We start from the raw sequence: 19,752 nt of genomic DNA on the forward strand, positions 1-19,752 counted from the left end.
CATACTTCTAATTAGCTGGGCATTATTCTAACAGCCCTTCTCTTCTCTGTACAACAGTAGGTGCTGATTAAGCCTTCCCCCCTGTTTGAGAGTGTTTTAGATTGTTTAAATGTCTCTAGTCAAAACACCTGAGCACTTCAAGCAAATTCTGCATTTTTAAAATCAAATAGTAACATAAAAGTAAGGTAATATAGAGATTGACTTATTAGATTTTAAAAGAAAAAGATAAAAGGGAGATAGTTGATAAACCCTTTTTCTATTAAATAATGTGCCAGATCTTTCCTAGAACCCAAAGTTTAATTCTTGTCCATAGGAGTTTACAGGTAAGGCAGCAAAAGTATGTGTCATAAAATATGACAAAAAAATATAAGCCTACACAAAGGTGATGTACACACCACCTGCCTAAGCCTATTAATTTGCATTTAGATTCATATTTGTTCTAGGGTTTAAAAATTTACCATCATCCTTGAGATCAAGCTTTAAGCTCAGAACCCAACATGTCAGATGACAACAGTGCACACATCAAGGAAAATCTCTACTGACAACCTCAGCTCTGAATTTACAGTACAAATTTGCATGTATTACTTCCATATGAAGATGCCAGGCATACTTTTGCTTCTCTTGCTCCGTGTCTGATTCCCTGAAATATTCCTGCTGTTGTTTCCAACAAACTCCTGCATTTAGAGGAGGACACAGTAAAATATCTCATCGTCCTCATCAGGATTGTAACAGGACATTGGGAAGGGCTCTGGAAAGCTGCTGAGGAGCATAAACTGCCAGGGGGGTGGGAGACAGAATTCCTTCTTCCCTGGATGTTCCAGAGTATAAGAAGCTGCTCACATTTTTAGCTGTGCAGGGCAGTACAGTCTCCTGAGCAGCAGAAATGGCCTGCTTGCAAAAAGAAGACAATTCACCTGCCTGTTCTTCAGGAGGTCAGCGGCCAAAGCCTTTCCCCCTGGAAGCTGCACTTCACTGATAACCACATGAGAAAATAAAAAATTGACCAAGGTTTCCATGGACACTGACTGAAAGGAAACAGTGCCTTGGTGACAGAGCCATTTCTTCATCGAGCTTCCTCAGGCTTATTGCAGGTATTGAATGAGGGAAGCACCACACTATCTGAAAACTAAAGAATTAGTAATTTACCTTCAGTATAAATATTCAACTTCTCTGCTACACCACCCACTCTAGCATTCCCCACAAACCTGCCCAGTGAGCAAGGTGCAGTAGGTAAGAGTTCTGAGAACATCCCACTCTATTCCAAGTATACATAAGGACGTGATAACAACTTATCATATTATTAAAAATACACAGCCATATATAGGACAGCAATCTAAGGAAACACAGAGCAAGTGTGCTTTATGTAACTACCAAATGTTTTGGACATATGGTAAAATATTGGGCAAATACCTATCCCTTCAAAAAATATTTTCCTGGAAAAAGATGCCTCTCAATCCATTGTAACCTCTTCAAGCATATACTAATCTCAATCAGAACTTCTGCACTGGGTGGAACACTCCTTACAGAATAAAAATAGCCAAAGGAACCAAACACCAAAAACCAAAGATGATGTAGAACCTGGGGAGCTGGGACTTAAAATGACTTTCTGGTCTAAGCTTGTATAGCATTACTGGCCAACATTTCTGCCTGCCTCATCAGTACTCGTCTAATGCAGACAGCTGAGCAAAAATTATATTATTCCAAGAAGTCCTCAATTTTAGCTATTAAATACCACAGAACAACAAGAGAAATTATTCCAGGCCCTGAGCTAAAAAAAATACTCGGTTTTGGACTGAGAATCTTAAATAAGATTTACGAGCTTAAATGCCTCATTTAACCCAAATCCTGGCATGCAGTGGTGGCATAGCTCTTACCTGTGATCTGAGAAGATGCTTCTCAGGACAGGAAAAGTCATCTCCAGATTGGCATTGGTTTTGTAGTCCCTTCATATTTCAAATCACACCTATTTGCAGTGAAATCCTAATTATTTTAATTCCAGGAAAGGTGAAGTGGGTATTCTTCTCCATCCTTTATTTCCAGAATTCCATCTTGTCCTAGTTGAGAACTAAGCCTTTCTTCCTCTCTGAAAACATGTTTCAAAGGGTTTCATTAGGTGTCTTTAGCAATAGGTGCCACCCTTCCTGAAGCTGGGATCTAAACTGGAAAGTATAAACTCATGTTCTTGTTAAAAAGGAAAAGGCCTTAACTTCCAGGTATGCTTCCATGTGTGGCTCTGCTGAATCAAACAGTCCCTGTAACTCAGACCACTTCTGCAAGCCCTGGAATACTGAAAACCCCTGATGTCCAGCAGACACCAGCAACCCCTGCCCTGAGGTTTCAGGGGATTACAGGGTTTGGCTGGCTGAGGTGGTACAGAGAGATTCACTTAGCCAAATAGAGAAATAAATCATCTTCAATGTTTCTGAACTGTCCACAGTAGCTCTGAAGTGTAACTAAAATTCAGTGATGCAGGTTCTTCCTGCCCTAAAGTTATGCAGCAGCTGTTTTAGAAATGCAGCTGTTTTGGAAAATTCTATGCATTTGGAATAATTATTCCAAATATTGATAGCAGTTCTTTGCTGTGATATAACAAAAATAATTATCTATTACTAGATATTTTTCCTTGAACAAGCTACATCACTATTGCCTTTTTCAGCACAAAAACACTTTACAAATACCTCTCTAAAGTAGGCTTGTGGACTAGGCTGTCAACCTAAAGGAACTTAGCACACAGTTCCCATTGAGAAGCTGTGGATTTTTCTGTAAAACCAGCTCCTGAACTAGCAGGATCCCATAAATACAATTGCATTTGTAAAAATACATTCAGATCCATGCTTTTCTTAAATAATAAGTGTTGACATCACAATTTCATTCAAATCATCAAATTTAATTTAGCTCTTGCTTTGCACCAAAGCATATATAAAGAAACCCTCCATCTGTCACTGCAGGAATGACTTCTCTCCCTAAAATACCTTACATATCCAGAGAAAACCAGGCCTAAATAATGATTCATTGCTAGATTAACTCCACAAAAGCCTGCTTTAGTATCTGCATGTAAGTGCTCAAAATACATAAGAAAGTCCAGAGTGCATTGATAGGGTTCCCAAAGGCATCCCAATAGAAGTGGAAAATGCCTCCTATTAAAGTATTTCCCTTTCTAATGAAGGAGCAAATTCAAAATTCAGTAGGTGTCCAAGAAGATAGAGATTGCAAGTAAAAGACCTGTTTTCTGTTATGCTGATCAGTAGACAGTTATGGCTTAATCTGCTCTTTAAAAGATAAATATCTTGCCCAAATTAACAGATCTAACACCTAATCTGCTGTACCACATGCACTGGCCCCATTAGTGGGCAAATTATGGGCAAATCCAGGCAGGCACTCACACACCATGATGTGCTTAGCAAAGCCATGCCTTCCAGTAGCTGCACTTAACTATGAACTGCAGAGAACTCAGACAACAGCAGTTTGCTCAGTTAAAGCCTCATTTTGTTTCCATGCTGGTTTTATTCTACCTCAGAATGAGTTGAGCTCTCAAGAATGTGATCCAGCCCATTCTTTCTCAGGCACAGCAACCACTAGGTTCAAATCCAGCAGATGAAGAGACAGGTGAAAATATTAGTGGGGTAAGAACAAAGCAACATCAAATATCTAAAAACTTGTGATGCTCTCACTTGTGATGCTCGTGATGCTTGTCTATCCCCTGAAAAAGATTAATCAAAAGCTTCATAGGATTTGTTTTTGGCATGATTGAAGCCTTATAACTGAACAAAGCATAGGGAGAGTACACAGTATTGTGCTAATCATCTGGATCTGTTCACCTGTTTTCCTAGCTACTGTTTCTGCCTGCACTGTGGCCATCCCTGGATGGCTGAGGACAGCACCAGCAGCCTCAAGGAAGGGCTGAACAGGTTGCACAAAGCTCTCATCAGCTGCTCCATGCCCTGTTAGCACCACTGCTGAGACAAACTCACTTCACACAGTAAGGCCTCACTCAGGAGAAATGCCAGCATGGAACTCTCATGAGTACTAAACTCACCTGCAAAAGGGAAAGTCTTTAAAGCTCCCGTGATGTAACTTTCTGTTAAAGATGTTGATTCAATATGATGGAAATGTTTCATACATTTGCATTCATATCATATTCTTAATAGCTCCAAAGAGTTATTTAATGTCAATTAAATGCTATTATAGTGTCAAAGGGAGTTCATTTTCAATAGATATTATTCTTTCTTAATACTCTGTTGCAGTAGTTCTACACTTTTATTTCAATAATGGTACAGCAAAGTTAACTGCCTACAAATGAACTGAAATAATGAACAATATAATTTTGTTCCCAAAGCAAATTATACTGGTACTTGCCTGTTTGCCTCCCAAGTCTAAAACAGTCTTCTTGTTTTCCAATGCTGAACAAACCACAAGGACTAACTACATAAAAAATTGCAATAATATATTAACTACTGTCTGAGCAGATCCTCTTCCTCCTGATTTCTAATGATGTATTATTGCCTCTTTCCTGGCTTCTACACTCAGCTACTAAGGATAGAGTCCTCCCTTTTTGCCTTTTTATTTATCAATGCTTGCTTTTCCTACCCTTCATCTGGTTTTTAGATTCTCTGTCATTGTAAGGACTCCTTCCTAGCAGTTTCTTGCTTCCTGCTTTAATTAACAAGTCACAGCAGCAGTTTTCCTCAGTTTTCCTCCCATTAATTGGAAGCCCATGATTTTACATCACACTCAAATGTGGTTTTGTAGCTAAATCTGGTGTAATTCCTCTTTCGGCCACTCCTTGCACTCAGACTCTCTAACAGACCTATGGGCTGTGTACATTTATTTTACTAAATCCATGCTTTCTGTCAGGGCTTTCTGTCAGCTTTGTCTCCATAGCAGGACACTGCTATAGGCCAGTACTTGTTAGCCAGTCTCCAATGTGATGTGAGTTTATTTTATTATTTATTTATACATGCTTTCAGATTCGTCTCACATCTGTTCCATATGAGTTGGCACAAAAATGACTGACCCTGTGCTGCAACAAATGTGATTGAAAAGCATGAAGTTCTTTCCAGGTTACATCTGGTCTGATGGATGAAGGTTAGATTGACAGGGGTGAGAGAACAAGACTGAGCATTTCTCTTCTCCTACAAGCCCTGGAAAAGCCTGGTTAAGTGAGAATTTCACTATTTGCTGTCCTCTGTCACTGCTAAAAGACATGTTTCAAATACATTGTGAAATACATCCTCCTTATTTCATGTTTAGATGCACCTGCTGAACACAGAAATGCAGTTCTGGAGGGTGGCAGGGAAGCAGTTATTGAGAAAGGGTAGAAGGGGTCAGTTTTGCAGCAGAACACCTCGCTCGCAGCACAGCGCCGCCCAGCATTGTTTTTTCCAGCAGAAATCACCATGCTTGGCAGGAGAACACTGAAAACTAAGTCTCATACTGACATACCAGACTACTTTCTAAGCTTCAGGGTAATTAACCTCAAAGCTTGTGATTATCCTCTCTCCAACATCTTAGAGCTGCTGCTACCTCTTTTACCTTAAGAATGTCACATATTTGAGGTTTCACAATATGTGTGAGCTATAGTGATGGGGTCTATTCTAATTAAGTCACAAGCAATTATATGCAGTCTCATTATGTAACGAGGGCAATCACTGTGCTTGAGTTTGACATCTTTTCCCAAATATTTTGTCCAAAAGCAACTTGTATTCCCAAGAACTTGCTTTCAGAAGAATTTTGCACAAGACTTAGCAAAGTCTGTGCTGTCTTCCAACAGCCCACATTCCCAGAGTCTCTGATGGGACTTCCAGGATAGTTTTTGTCTCTGTTGCTTCATGCTTTTTTCTCAGTCTAGTACCTTGACTTCTATTCTTTTACAATGTAGCTACTAACAAGTGGTTTTAACAGTGCTTTATGCTGAAAAAAGAGTAAATGGTAGCTAGATTGCTCAGTGTCTTGAGGACAACCTGTGTTTGCCTGAAAACATCCCGAGACATAGCATGTTCAACCACAGTAATTTCCTGAGATGATTCGAACTGTAACATGAATACATTCCTGAACATTATGACACAGTAAAACAAAGACCCATTCAACAGAGAAAAAAAAAGTGAAATGAAATTAAAGTGATAGGTATTTGTAAAAGCATCTGTGGAACTTGGTTCTGGATACAAAACTCTCATGAAAAGAAAATAAATCAAGAGGTCACTCTAACATATTTCTACAGAAAAAAATGCCACAGCATTTTGTATTCGGACTTTCAAACAGAGAGAGGATGCCATTTTCCAGACATGATTAAGAGTGTATGGATACAGAAAGACTGCTCATGGTACAGCATATAGCTAGAAAAACATCCAGAATCTGAAATATGCAGGATTAACAGTGAATACTTCAAGCATAATTTCACTAATTAAAAAATGTCTTACTGTTGCTTCTCAAGCAGGCCAGGATATCCCAAGGTGCTCTAGAAGCTCACTTGTCTTTGGGCAATTATTCCTAAGTGTGGTGGTGAGTCTCACAGATGTGCACACGGTAACTTTGGCCCTGTATTTCAGGATACACTTGGTCCAACATTCACAGTATACAGACATGAACAACCTGGACATGCTGGCTGCTACTTTATCGTGATAACCATAACATTCATGGCAAATATTTTACATGACAAGGACTGTGATCCACCTTATGCCTTGCAGAGAGGTTTAGCAGAAGTTAGTTTTTTTTTAAACAGCAAATCCCGTAGGTAAGTTAGTGGACCAAAACTAATATTTAATTTTGACACCTTTAATCCTCCTTTGAAAGTGTTTATGTTATTAAATATTTGAATTAGTACTTTGGCTTTCATTTTCTTTCATTTCATAATGAATTCCAAAAGCTCTCATTTAAGACACAATCTATAGCATACTACAAAAGTGACAGTAGTAACTTTAACAAGTAGTTTTTCACAAATGGAACAAAAAAAAAAAAAAAACCACTGTATCTGGAAATAAAGAAATTATTTTTCTCCTCACAATTCAGATTTAATTTCTCTATAAAGATGCAGACGCAGGAAAGTTAGACCACAGTAAAGAGGGAACCCTCATGAGCTTCAGCTTTAAAAGTAGATTTCTCCATTTTTAAATTTTTTTTTTTAATCTAGCTTTCTGTCAACCATCAGACAGCGAAGTATGCTCAGTGCTTCCCTATTCTTCCTGAGTCAGTTGCAAAAATGTTCTATTAATATAAAAATGAAACTGGGAAGTAGGCTCAAATGCATGCTGCCTTTGCACAGCTCTGTCAAGAGAACAGAGGAGTAGAACAATCTTCTGTGCAGTCACAAACCAGATGAAATAACTAAGAAAAACCTCCTCAGAAGAGCTCAAAGGGATTTGCTGAATAAAGACAGAAGCCATGCTGCTTCCCTGACATTTTATGAAAAGATGACCTCTCTGAAGATTTCAGATCTTTCCTATGAACAAACACAATTGTTCCAAACAGAATCTGAAAAGTCATGATTGTAAAAATGGATAAAGACAAAAGGTTTTAAAGTCTGTTTTTAATGCCTTAAAATACTTTCAGCAAAAAAATTATTCTGGCTCTTTGAGTCTTCACTAGGAAAAAAACCAGAACATTTTACAAAGCACACATAGGCACAATACCAAGCTTATTGCAAATAAATACTTTTCTTTTAATAAACTCACTGTATGTGTTCAAAACACATAAGTGAATTCACAAAATTCACAAAAAGTCAATTTTTTAAAATTACAACTAAAATTCTACAAAGTTTGTGTATTTTCCCATATGCTGAAGTACACTCTCACCTTTCCTGCTGCCTATCTTTTTGGAATCAGCAGTAATCATAGAACCGTGGAACGGTTTGGGTTGAAAGGGACCTTAAAGACCATCTAGTTCCATTCTCTGCCCAGCCTGAATTGGTGTTGGGATTCCCCTGGTGCTCATGGAGGACCTTGCCCTTGGCCTTGTTGCAATTCCTGAGGTTTGCACAGGCTCTCCTCTCCAGGTGCCTGTGGATGGCTTTCCATTCCTCCCAGCCATGAGCATTAGCACAGATTCCAGGAGGATCTGCTCCATCATCTTGTTGGGCACAGAGCAGAGACTAACTGGCCTGGAGCTTCTCAAGTTAGCCTTCTTTCCCTTTTTAAAAATAGGGGTTAATCATATATCATAATCATGCAACTGGACTTTCAAAACATAAGTTTTTCAAGAGTATTTTTAAGCTTCTGCTTATCTCAAAACCTATTAGCTAAGTCCTATCAAACTGGGTGAAACTGTTGGGATTTAGTACTAGAGAACACAGTGCTACTATCAAGAAAGGTGATTCCATTATTTTTATTCACTTTCTACCAGAAGCTCAGGTCTCTGATGTATGGAGCATATATTATTTTAATTTAAACTTATCACTACTGAATATCTGCTGCAATGTTGGTATTTTATTGTAATACACATAGTCTCCAAATATCTCAGGTCAATGTGACTCAGAAGGCACAAAGGAAAGTAGAAAAAAAACCCATGCCAAGAATTATAACAAGGGTTTCAGCATCTGTTGTTCTACTTGGTTTCCCACAGCAATATTTCATTATAAGATTGAAAATTACTCATGCATATTCTTTCTTCCCTATTATGGGCCTCAATTTTACAAAAGCCTCTCTAATTTTGAATGAACAGGTTACCTTTTATATTCAATGCAAAATGAATGACCCTTAGAGAATTAATCTCCTGTAGCTCAAATCTCTTTTAGCCATATAATTTGACAGTAATATTATTTCAGGAATATTTCTGCTTTTTCTTGTGAAAGGCAATACCAAGGAAAAAATCCAAAGAGACTGAGAAGCAGTATGTATAGAGCACAAGTGAAATGAATACTGAAGAAAACAACAACTCGCTCGTAATGAAATAAACTGACACAGCATATAGACATAGACTTCAAAAGGAAGTCATGGACACATCTACTATGTTTTGGTGAGAAGTAAAAGCTTTGTTGCAATGGCTTTAACCTAGCCAATAACAAATAGGATGAAAAATATTTCAAGAGTGACTTACCATTTAAAAGATAGGCTTGACTCTATTTTAAAGCATGTGCCATGTTTCAACATCACAGAAAGAGCTTCTCTACTAGACCTGGTACATCAAAATGTTCAAACCTTTTAGAAGTCTTGCTTCCTTTGATTTTCACATTGAAAAGTATAACTGATGGCATGTGCAGAATACCTATGCTACTTATTATCCAATGTGTATTTTTTCATATTTTTATAAGTTGAGACTGCTGGCTGAGCTTCTTTTAAATGCCAAGGAGAAGGTAAGGCTGTTTGTGTGTGTGAAAATGCATCCATCAGTAGGATGATTACACTGTCTCTGGAGCATTAACTTTTTAGTTCCTCCTGAATTTGTACTGTGCTCCTAAAAATATAGCTTTGTTTCAAGATTTAACTCCCTGAGGCCATCTCAGTGTTAAATAAGAAATCTGAGTTCACGTCTGTACCACACACTATGCAAAACTTAAAGCAATTCCTCCCTGGAGTTTCTGCTTTAGCGCTATTCTTCTCTCTCCAGCATGAACATCTCTGAATCAGTTTGTATTAAAAGGCAGTAGATGAGGCAAGCACCTCAGAACAAACAAGAGCTCCAGTTCCAGCCAGGTATCAAAGCCTGGAGCACGGGGGAGCAGCAAGCTCACCCACCTGCAGAACCACACCACTACAGGACAGAGGCAACATCCCTTATAAACTTACTGGCTGAATGCCTGAACCACTAGGATTCCTCCAAAAATGCAAATGGGCACTTCTGTGTAAAGACTACAGACTCTCCACAGCCTGTGAGTTACTCTTCATAATTTGTCTTCACTGGTAAGATTTGGGCAACTTTGCTGGCTCAGCCACACAGAGCATAGGCACAGCAGAGACTGATGAACACAATGTGAGACTGGTGACTAGGTAACTAAATTTCTGCTTTTCCTATGGTTGATTCTGTTTTGGACTGCTGCCTAAATTCAGGGAAAACAAGAACATAAACATTTTGGAGCTTGCATTGTTTTGTGCCTTTGCTTTCTGAACTTCAAATAGTATAGCTGCGCCTCTTGTATTTTTGTTCTGAAGCAGTGAGGAAGCATTCCTAGGGCACTAAAAGCATATTCAAGTGCTGACATAAGCTGAGTGTTCTACATTGACATTTAGGGGATTGGAGAGCATCAGGCTAAAGCTCTTCTGTGTCTGGAGGGACTGATTTCAGCAGCATGGCTGTATCATGTGTTCACTGCATTAGTCCTAGAGGAATCTTCTGGATGCATTCCTAAAGCTGCCAGTGCACTCAGGATAGAGGAAGGCTGCTCTGCCAGCACAACTAATGGATAATATATTAATCAACTAGAACCTTTATAGGATAGGTAATTATCAGCACACCTTTAAGAAGAAACTAGGCTATCTAGCATCACCTTCAGATCCTTGATATTTGGAGTCACAGACCTACAAATCCTGATACAGCTACTACAGGTGAACCAAGTTTTAAAGAGTCTTTAACTATGAACCACAAATGGGCTAAAAACTACCCAAGAAGGAAAATTTTTGTTTTGCTCTTCATGGACTCTCTATACCCTGCCTAAAAAGACAATAAATTAATCTAATCAGAACACAAATGTAATGGAATTTTAAGTGTTTTTGCAAATAATCTTTCTCCAGTAATAAGCAGTAATCATCTGGTACAATTATGTATAGCTAGAATTATTAAATATAAATGTGTAATGTCAATGTTTAATTTTGTCTGTTCCTTCTGTAAAACATGCAGAAATATTAACATTTTAGAGAACTCATATTATAGATACATGGCAGAAACACTCTTAAACTGTCAGATTAACACAGAAGAAAATCAGACTCTCATATTCTGGTCTTTTTTCTTTCGCACTCTTTTTATTTGGATTTAAGTAGCAGTATGATGTTCCTGTTCCACCTACCTGTCATCTTTGAAGCTGATTTTTTAAATCCATTAACCTGATTAGTCAAAGTAAATGGTAGTTTGAATAGTAATTTAAGCCCGGTATAATATAATTTGGAGAATACAGAGTTCATTTTAAATGCGAGTTCATAGAATTTTATACATCTCTTATACATACTAAAACAGGCACAAGCATTTTAAATTCTAAGGCTATTTCTACATATTAGTCCTAGTCAGAAATCATTAGGGAAGGTATATGCTCAAAAAGTAGATTTTAGGTAGTAACATAAAAAATGTATTTATCAACTAAAAAGATCCAAACATCTCAACTGTATTAAAATTTTAAGATGATTGTGGGCAGATGACTGATTTTGAGGCAGAACTTTTCAAGGCACAAAAGAAGTCACGCAAATAATGCACAACATCTTCCAGACATCCTTGACATGATCCTTGGACAGAGATACCATATCCACATGGACCCTGGGATCTTTCTGCAAACCTGAGGTGACACGTGGTGACACCACTTCAGTGGCTGCCTGAATCCTTGCGGAAATGCTGGACTTCTGTACTTTTAATTTTCTGGCCATATGGAAGTCAGGATATAAGACAAATTGATGTTAATTACAGTTTCAAGTGGAGAAAAGCTTTGCTTTTCTGTACGAACTCAAGGCAATGAAAAAACCCCACATGCCAGGTGTTTTGTTTTCAGCCACACAGCCCTTTGTGGGCCTCCTCTGCCCATTGTTTTAATCTCTGTACCCTGCAAAGAGCCTCTCTCAGGCTCTCTCCACCAGGATGAGGTGTTATTTATAAAGCACTCCTCCCAGACAGGGACATTAGACAGCATCAGGGATGAGATTTTAGGACCATTTGCAAAATCTACTTTGGCAGCCTTGTGAATTCTGGAAGAAGAACCCGAAAAACACAAGACAAAAATTTTCTGCTACTTCTAAATTCTTCATCTCCTCAGAGGCCTTAGACTAGGCTGCAAACTAAACTTAAACTGCAATTATTTCCCTTCGGATCAGGATACTGGCCTAAATACAAGAGGAACTACCTCCTAACATTTGGTTTAAAGCTAAATAAATTAAAAAAAAAAAAAAAAACCAACAATTTTTTTAGGCTGCATGACTGACATATTTACACCACATACAGGAGCAACATTTTCTAACCCCACTCCAAAGAATACTGTGCCCGAGTTGGTTTTTTTCACTTTTGTAATAGTCATTGATTTGTATTAGAAACAGTTTTATTTCAGTCTTTAGAAATTGTATTGAGATTCCCCCAGCAGTAGAGCAGTTGTCTTCCGAAAGAGAAAGAAATTATTGTCTTGTATAATGTCTTATACAACACTGAAAGCATATGATTTTTAAGAAAGATATTTAATCTTGTGTAAAACCTGGTAATTTTAGCCATTGGCCTCTGAGCTCTAATACAACTATGATACTCTTAACTATATTTCAGTCAATTGTAAAATCTCAGAAATAGATTAAAGCAAACAGCGGAGCTTTTAATAGCCAAGGGAAGTATGAAAGATAAAGAATTGCAAGGAACAAAGGATAACACTTGAGCCAAGATGCAATAGGAGACTTCTGACAAAAACAGAGAAAAGATTTTGTATAAAGCCTTTTCCAAGTATCCTGCAGAGCTGCTCAGGTTTTATAGAGAGGCCCTGCACTAGGGGAATCCTAATCTCTATCATCATCTTTACTAGAAGAGGTAAGAATACTCATCGGGATTCTTCTGTCAAATGAGCCCTCAAGTGGTCTGTTTCTTCCTAAGGCACCAATTGTAAAGAGAGCTCTGTTTCTTTCCACTGTAAGATTGTTGGAGTCTCCAATCTGGATATTTTAAGAGCTCTATTGAATGGATTCAGTTTTGAGCTGTAAGTGAATAAGAAAGGTCAAGTATGTCAGATGCAAGATATGTTAAAATTAGAAAATAAGTAACAGCTCAGATACAGTTTCACTAAAAGAGTGATTAAATTACTGCAACAGCTATATTCTCAAAATCCTTAGAATGTTGGAGATAGATGTATTTATTTGTTAACACACATTAACATTCATATTCTACTCATTAAAAATATTTGCCATTAAAACCTTCAAGGAGATGCATGTAAGGATCTAAACCTGCAGTCCTGAGACATTGCTAGTATGTGGGATAACAAAGAAATAAAAGCTTTATGCTACACATTGCTGAGCTCAGATAGTCACACCAATGACCTGAGCTGTCTCACAAAGGCTTCCCTTTATCCAGCTGGAAAAGCTCTCACAATAAACAAGGCTCCACTGATATAATGCTACTGGAAAAGGCACCAAAATCCAGATGATAATATGGGCCACAAGAAACTTGTGAGGAATCAGAAACTCTTCCCATTCCAGCAGGCTGCATGTGGTGTCTTGCACATCTCCAGCTGGAACCACGAACCCGCCAGGAGGCTGGAGAGACTCAGCCACTCTTGCAGAAAAGCCCAGACTGAAAATGCCCCGAGCAAAGGTCTGTGCCACAGTCGCTGCCCCGCTGCCCTCCAGGAGCCCGAGCTGCTCCTGGGCACACGCTCCTCCCAGCAGACACAGGACTGCCATGGGAAACGGGCCCCGCCAGCAGGACTTCTACTCCTGAGATAGGAGGAGTTCATTTGCATCTTCCCAAATTACTTTTGAGGTAAAACAAGCTTTCTCCCTGTTTTAATCTCACCTAGAAGCCAAAGAAGTTCCTGAAAGAAACAAGCTCACGATAAGTGTCTACTACAAAAAAGTACATAAATATCTGTCAGTTCGTCCAAACAGTCCTGCCTGGCCTTTTACTTACTGCTTTACTCAGTAAGACAATTACAGGAGATAATTTCTATTAGAGCTTTATAAATTACAGTACTGTCAAAGTCAGTTTAATTTTATTTATCTGTGTGGAAGTGCACATGTAGGTGATATCCACAGTGAGAGATCCATCTGATCCACCCTACAAAGGAAGGTTTGAGTCTGGTGTTTAATGAAGGCATCTTTGTGACATCTTTCCATTTTCATGGATCATTAAGAGTGCTCATGGGGCACAGCACTGGGACCTGCTGCTTGAGCCCTAACATTTGCTACTTAGCTGCTCTTCTCAGATGATTACTATTATTAGCTTTTGCAGGATGTATGATTGCCTATTTTATTTGTGACCCGTAGTGGATCCAACTCTGTGTCCTGCAATATGAGAGCTGTTAAAATGATTCCCTTAAACTGCTCCACTGAATAGCACTAATTGATTTTAGATGTGATGATCATAAGCTGTCAGACTCTTCCCTCTAGAGGTCTGCCTGATTTAACTGCAGAATGACCAGGCTACAATATACTCAATTTTTTCATAAGCTGATTAAGAAAACATATATTATATATAAAATAACATCTTCCACAGCAACAGTATATATGAAAAATTATAAATAAATTTATCAATTATTTCTTTGCCTGTTAAAAATACCACTGCATAAAACTTTAACACAAATTGAGAAGAAAAACAAAATCAAGTCCCAGAGCATATACCACTGCTATTTCTTTTCAGGGAGTTTTCATGGACTAATGATAGTGCCAACATGAAATAACACTTGAATTGTGTAGTGCTGACAACCATAATTAATGAACATTTTGTCACTGAAAGAGACAAAATAGGATCATGAAAGAAATTAAAGGTAAAAAAGGAATCTGTGACTAATCACCAGAAATATATCTTTTTATACATTGTTTACTACCAGAAAAGGATCATCATGAGTGATCAATGTTATACCTGATATTTAGGTAACTACCTTAAAATATCAAACACAAGAAATTTTTTTTAATCTTCCTTTTTGCTTTTTTTTGATGGTGGATCTTCTCCTAGTATCCAAACATCTGAGCTAGTGCAAACAGACAATTTCTCTCCATCCCACACACAGCCTCTCAGAGAACAATCAGTCACTTTACAAGACTATTCTGCATTTTTAAAGTTCTGCTCATATTCTGTGAAGTCTTCTCTTGTATACAACAAGAAAAATGTAATCCATTAAAAATTCCTGACTTTATTTCAATTGCCTGTTGGTGTTTCAATGGTATCTATTCAACTACTCGATTTTTCTTTAAAAAAAATGGGCTCAAAATCGAGACAAAACCTTCTAGTGAAATGCAAACCAAACTCTTGATGATATATCCTTAGAAGGCAATTATCTCAATTTCAAATTATCACATTATTAACTTATTTAGGGGAGTCAGACATAACACATAAAGAACCATTTTGCTACTCAGCACTACTTACACTTTAGAGGTTGTCTTGCTAATTACAGCATTTTGGATTTTCAGGGACTTCCATTTCTATTTGTCGGAATTACTACCCCATACCCAAGAATGTTTACAACTCATTCCATATTGGCATCACTCACAAATGCTAAGCTCCACTATTGCCATTAAAATAAAAACAAACCACTAGGACTAGATCAGGATGCTAATTTGGGTGCAAAAGAAAACTGCTGACAATTACTCCTTGACACTCATTTCCCAACAAGAGGCACGTTTCCTTTTTCATGTTTTCACCTTGAAATATATCCTAATTTGCTTAAGAAAAGCACTTACAACCCTATCAAGACTGAGATACTGACACATAGGTTCTTCCAAGTTATTCTTTAAATCATATATTTCTGCATGGAGAAAGGGTTCATCAACCTTCCCAGAAGCATAATTGTACCAAAACCTCACCAAAAGAGCTGACAGCAATGGCAATGCCATTAGGACTATGATGTTCAACTCAATAAAAGCAATTTTTTTAATGCTAATAAAGAAATCCACTCCAAGCAAATTGGTTTTCAGCATTCATTACATCTATATGAGCTACTGCCCTTTTTAGCAGAGAAAGTAAGCACAAATGAGAGAATACGTCTCAAATATTGCTCATTACCTGTATTTTACAGGCATTTTAAGAACAGATAAGTATTATATACATCTTCATTTATAAACTGGGTAGCCTTTTTTATCAACTGAAAGTTATATTTCATGTATTTTGGCTAAACGTTACATTTCTGTCAATTAAAATGACAAAGATGACAATGGACAAGATTCCTGTGGGTGCCAGGGATGAATACAGTAGTACATCAATGTAAAAATGGAAATAAACTACATTTGGCATGCTTCATGATCCCATTAAAAGAACTTCCCCCTCCACTAACAGGCACCTCAGTCCAAGTCTGTTTTAAAGGAATAATCCCAGCATGTCTTTACAAGCCAGGTTTTCACTTACCACTTCTAATAAAATCCACCAACCAAAATAAAACTTATGAGTGTCCTTTTGCCTTGAATTACTTCACACTCCACAGGCAGACAACCAAGTCTGACTCTGGATGGCTGCATAAATGTCACACAGTGTAAGAATAAACACAAGGATGAGCAAGGAAGGATAAAACCTCAGAAATCCTTTTTTTTGTGACTCCACAGTCTTTTCATCAGACAACACAAAAGTAAAAAGGATGATATGCTGACGACCATTTAAAAATGCAACTGGAATATTTGGTAAGGTTATTGTTAAGTTCTAGCTGTGATCTACTAGTCTCAAGCTATCTTCTGCACTCTCCATAAGAACAGACTGCAACACAAATTGCAACAGTGACTTGAATAAATATATTAGGTTTTCCAGATATATTTTCAGCCTTCATGGACTAAATATATGTGATGGATAAAGCCCCAGCTAAATGTGTATTCCCACTGCGCCAACTTAGGAACAGGGGTTACCTGAGAACTGAAAGATTAAATAAAGAAATGCAAACTCTGCTGGTTGAATTTCACATGAAAAAAGATGAAGAATCTCAAAAACCCCTTTTGGTGAAGAGCTCTGTGTGGTCTTGGGCCACAGGACATTCAGCCCTCCCGGCTGCAGAATCCATATCCTGCTCCACACACAATGCTTCCAGCTCAATAGCAACTCTAGAGTTAGCAGACTGCAAAGAACTTCCAAGAAATGCATGGAAAGTCCCCTATGGTTTAGTCAAAGGAAGAAGTGGTGCCTAAATTTAAAGTGGAAATTAATTTGTTCCTAACTTGCCCAGATCCAGGCCTTTACAGGCTCTAAGTTCAGCAATCCAGCTTCTTCCTCTGTTGTCTGTGGAAGAATTCCTCCAGCTAACAGATCAAATTTGTCCTTACTTTCTGGGTAAGAACTTAGGATTTCTGGTGAAAAAAATAAATCAGAATTTCAGTAATGATAAAATATTATGTATTTCAAAGTAAAATTTGCTAGAATTATACAGAATTTCATAAGCCAGTCAGATAGTACACTTCTATTCAATTTTCTCCACCAAGACATATTTACTCTCACCAAGGGTGTTTGTTCCAAAGTAAAGCACTTGATATCCTGATCTCCCAGGCATATGCTAGGTGGATGAACAGTACCATGTGGCTAAAAAAAGCCTGCATGCAACACTTCTTCCCCTTCAATGAGAGACGGGCAGCCTACCAAAATTCTGAAAATCTTTTCACAACGAAGGATAATTCTTGTACAGAATTCTAAAGATAAAAATAGCAGATTAGGAGTATGTTTGTACAGCAAACCACTCTGCTTAAAGATCTCTGTAGCAGATCAGGCCCACAGCACAGGGGATATGCATTATGAAATGGTTCTCCTGGTAACATGCAGGAATGTGAAAGGCAGGGGCATTTCCAAAATGGGCCCCACATGCACTGACATGAAGAGTTCAGTGAGTCTCTGCAAAATTACGTGTGATGAAAATTGAGATGTCTCCTTAATTTGGTGAAATCAAATCCATGTCTTGGAGCTGCTGGTCCAAGTAAGCATTTAGAGAGCACAGGGATGAGTGCTCCTAGTGCCCTGATGCCCCGGAGCTCTGGGGTGCAGTGGGAGAGAGCAGGAGAGCACTGTGCACACCTCCTCCGAGCTGCCTGCAAAAACTGAGGTGGGTTTTCACATGGCAGGAGCCACAAGAGGAGAGAACCTCAACCTGACTTGACAGAGGTCAGAGATGCCCCCTTTCACTACATATTTTTTTAAGCACACAGTATTGAAATTCAAAGAAACTCTCTGCTATCCTTCTCCCTGAAGTGCAAAATTACAAATGGTGATGCCAAGCTATGTTTGTGAACATTTAAAATGGGAATTTATAACAAGACAAATAGCTCAGAACACTCCAAATGTATGCTACATAGGAACAGAAAGAAAAAGAATAGTTCCCTTGTCAACAACATGAAACATATTGGATGAGATCAGGATTATGACTGTCAAAACCTGTCAACAGCATTTAGAAATCTCCGTGTTCCATTGCATATTTCCTTGTATCACTGCAAATCTAAATAATATCATCAATGCCTGGAGACCAGGGGCAGATTTACAAAAGGGAAAAACTGCTTTGTGCCCTGATCATAAATAAAAGTTTATCAACTATGCATTGAAAATTACTGCACTGCTTCATAATTACTAAATCCAGAATTTTATAAAAATTTGAATCAGCAATTAAAAAATAAAAGTCTCCTATTTCTTTTCTACTGTATAAATCAAAAGAAGATTGCATGTAGGAATGGAGCATGTGAATTCAGCTAATGAACAACCTGCCTTGCAATGACAGTGAAGTTGATATAAAATTGTCTGTCAGTTTTGCAAGACTCCAATAATTTGGACCTCTAAGCAGCTGTCAGGACAGCTCTTTGCGTAGCATTTCTGTCTTCTCTCAGGAGAATGATATAAGCAGTTTTGAGATAAAATTTTGGTTTTGGATCGGATCTTCCAACCTTTTCTGACACTGTACACTGCCTCAAAAATAGTCTCAGAAACCAGTGGCTTTTATGAGCATTTTAGGCACTGCAGAAGGATGAACAGCTCTTGTGTGATCAATGACTAACATTCCTAGCAAGAATGTGAGAGCTGAAATGAATTCTTAGCCAAAAAGCATTCATGTTGATAGGAAAACAATAATATCTGTTGCTTCTTTATCCATTAATAACTAAGTCCTACATACATGACACTAAAAGTAGACAAGCAAGCATTTACCATCCCTTGCTACCATTAACATTGTGAGTAGCATCAAGAGAAATTTTAAAAACTGCCTTTGCACTGCCCTTCCAGCACGTTCTCTGTCTCTGTCCTGCTCTGTATTATCCAATAATATGCAGTGAAGTAAATACCCCTGTCTGGACTTATCAGAGGTATTTTCCTACTCTAAAGTTAGGATAGTTTTACATTGAGAGGTACTTTTCAATTGAGAAGAGGAAAAAAAAAAATCACTGTTTTGATGGAAAACATCTCTCCTGAGGCCAAAGAAAACGCTTTCCTCTGCTGAATGAAAAAGCTGATCCAAGAATACTCAGGCCTCTGCTAGTGAGTTTGAAAAAATCCATTATTTTGACACACATAGGTCTATTAACTGAAAAAAGCTCAAGCTGGATCTAACCTTGGGAAGGGACACAGCCCATTTATCACAGTTCTCATAAGGAAGGATTAATGTTAACTGTGTGTGTTGCTATGTGATCAGGCAAGTGATTACATGGGAGAACATTTCAGTCAGAACAGTACAGCAGTTACAAGTACAATAAAGCAGCCAATAATTTTCAGCATTGTTACCAGTCCTGTGATTTTAAAGGAAACACACTGCAGGACGGCACAGATTACATACAAAGAGTGTGTTATGCCAGAAAAGCAGAAGTTTCTAGAAAGTTTTAGTTGGAGGCAGCTTTTTCAGAAAAAAAAAAAATCTGCTTTCATTTCATATAGGAAGATATCTTTGCCACTCAACAGAGCATCAGTAGATTTTCCATAAACCTACATATTAGTGAATGAGGTGTGAAGGTAACATGGAATTCAACTGGATTTCTACATCTGAATGTATTTTGAGAGTGC

General features: G+C 38.0%; 1 protein-coding gene across 2 annotated transcripts in view; it reads right to left on the reverse strand.

Annotated features, from left to right (window-relative positions):
- Window positions 1–19,752, reverse strand: part of NRG3 (neuregulin 3) — a 348,675-nt gene that overhangs the window by 136,109 nt on the left and 192,814 nt on the right. The gene's annotated exons all lie outside the window — the stretch shown is intronic.

Source organism: Lonchura striata, chromosome 6 (assembly GCF_050655825.1).
Source record: "Lonchura striata isolate lonStrDom1 chromosome 6, ASM5065582v1, whole genome shotgun sequence".
Taxonomy (NCBI): Eukaryota; Metazoa; Chordata; class Aves; order Passeriformes; family Estrildidae; genus Lonchura; species Lonchura striata.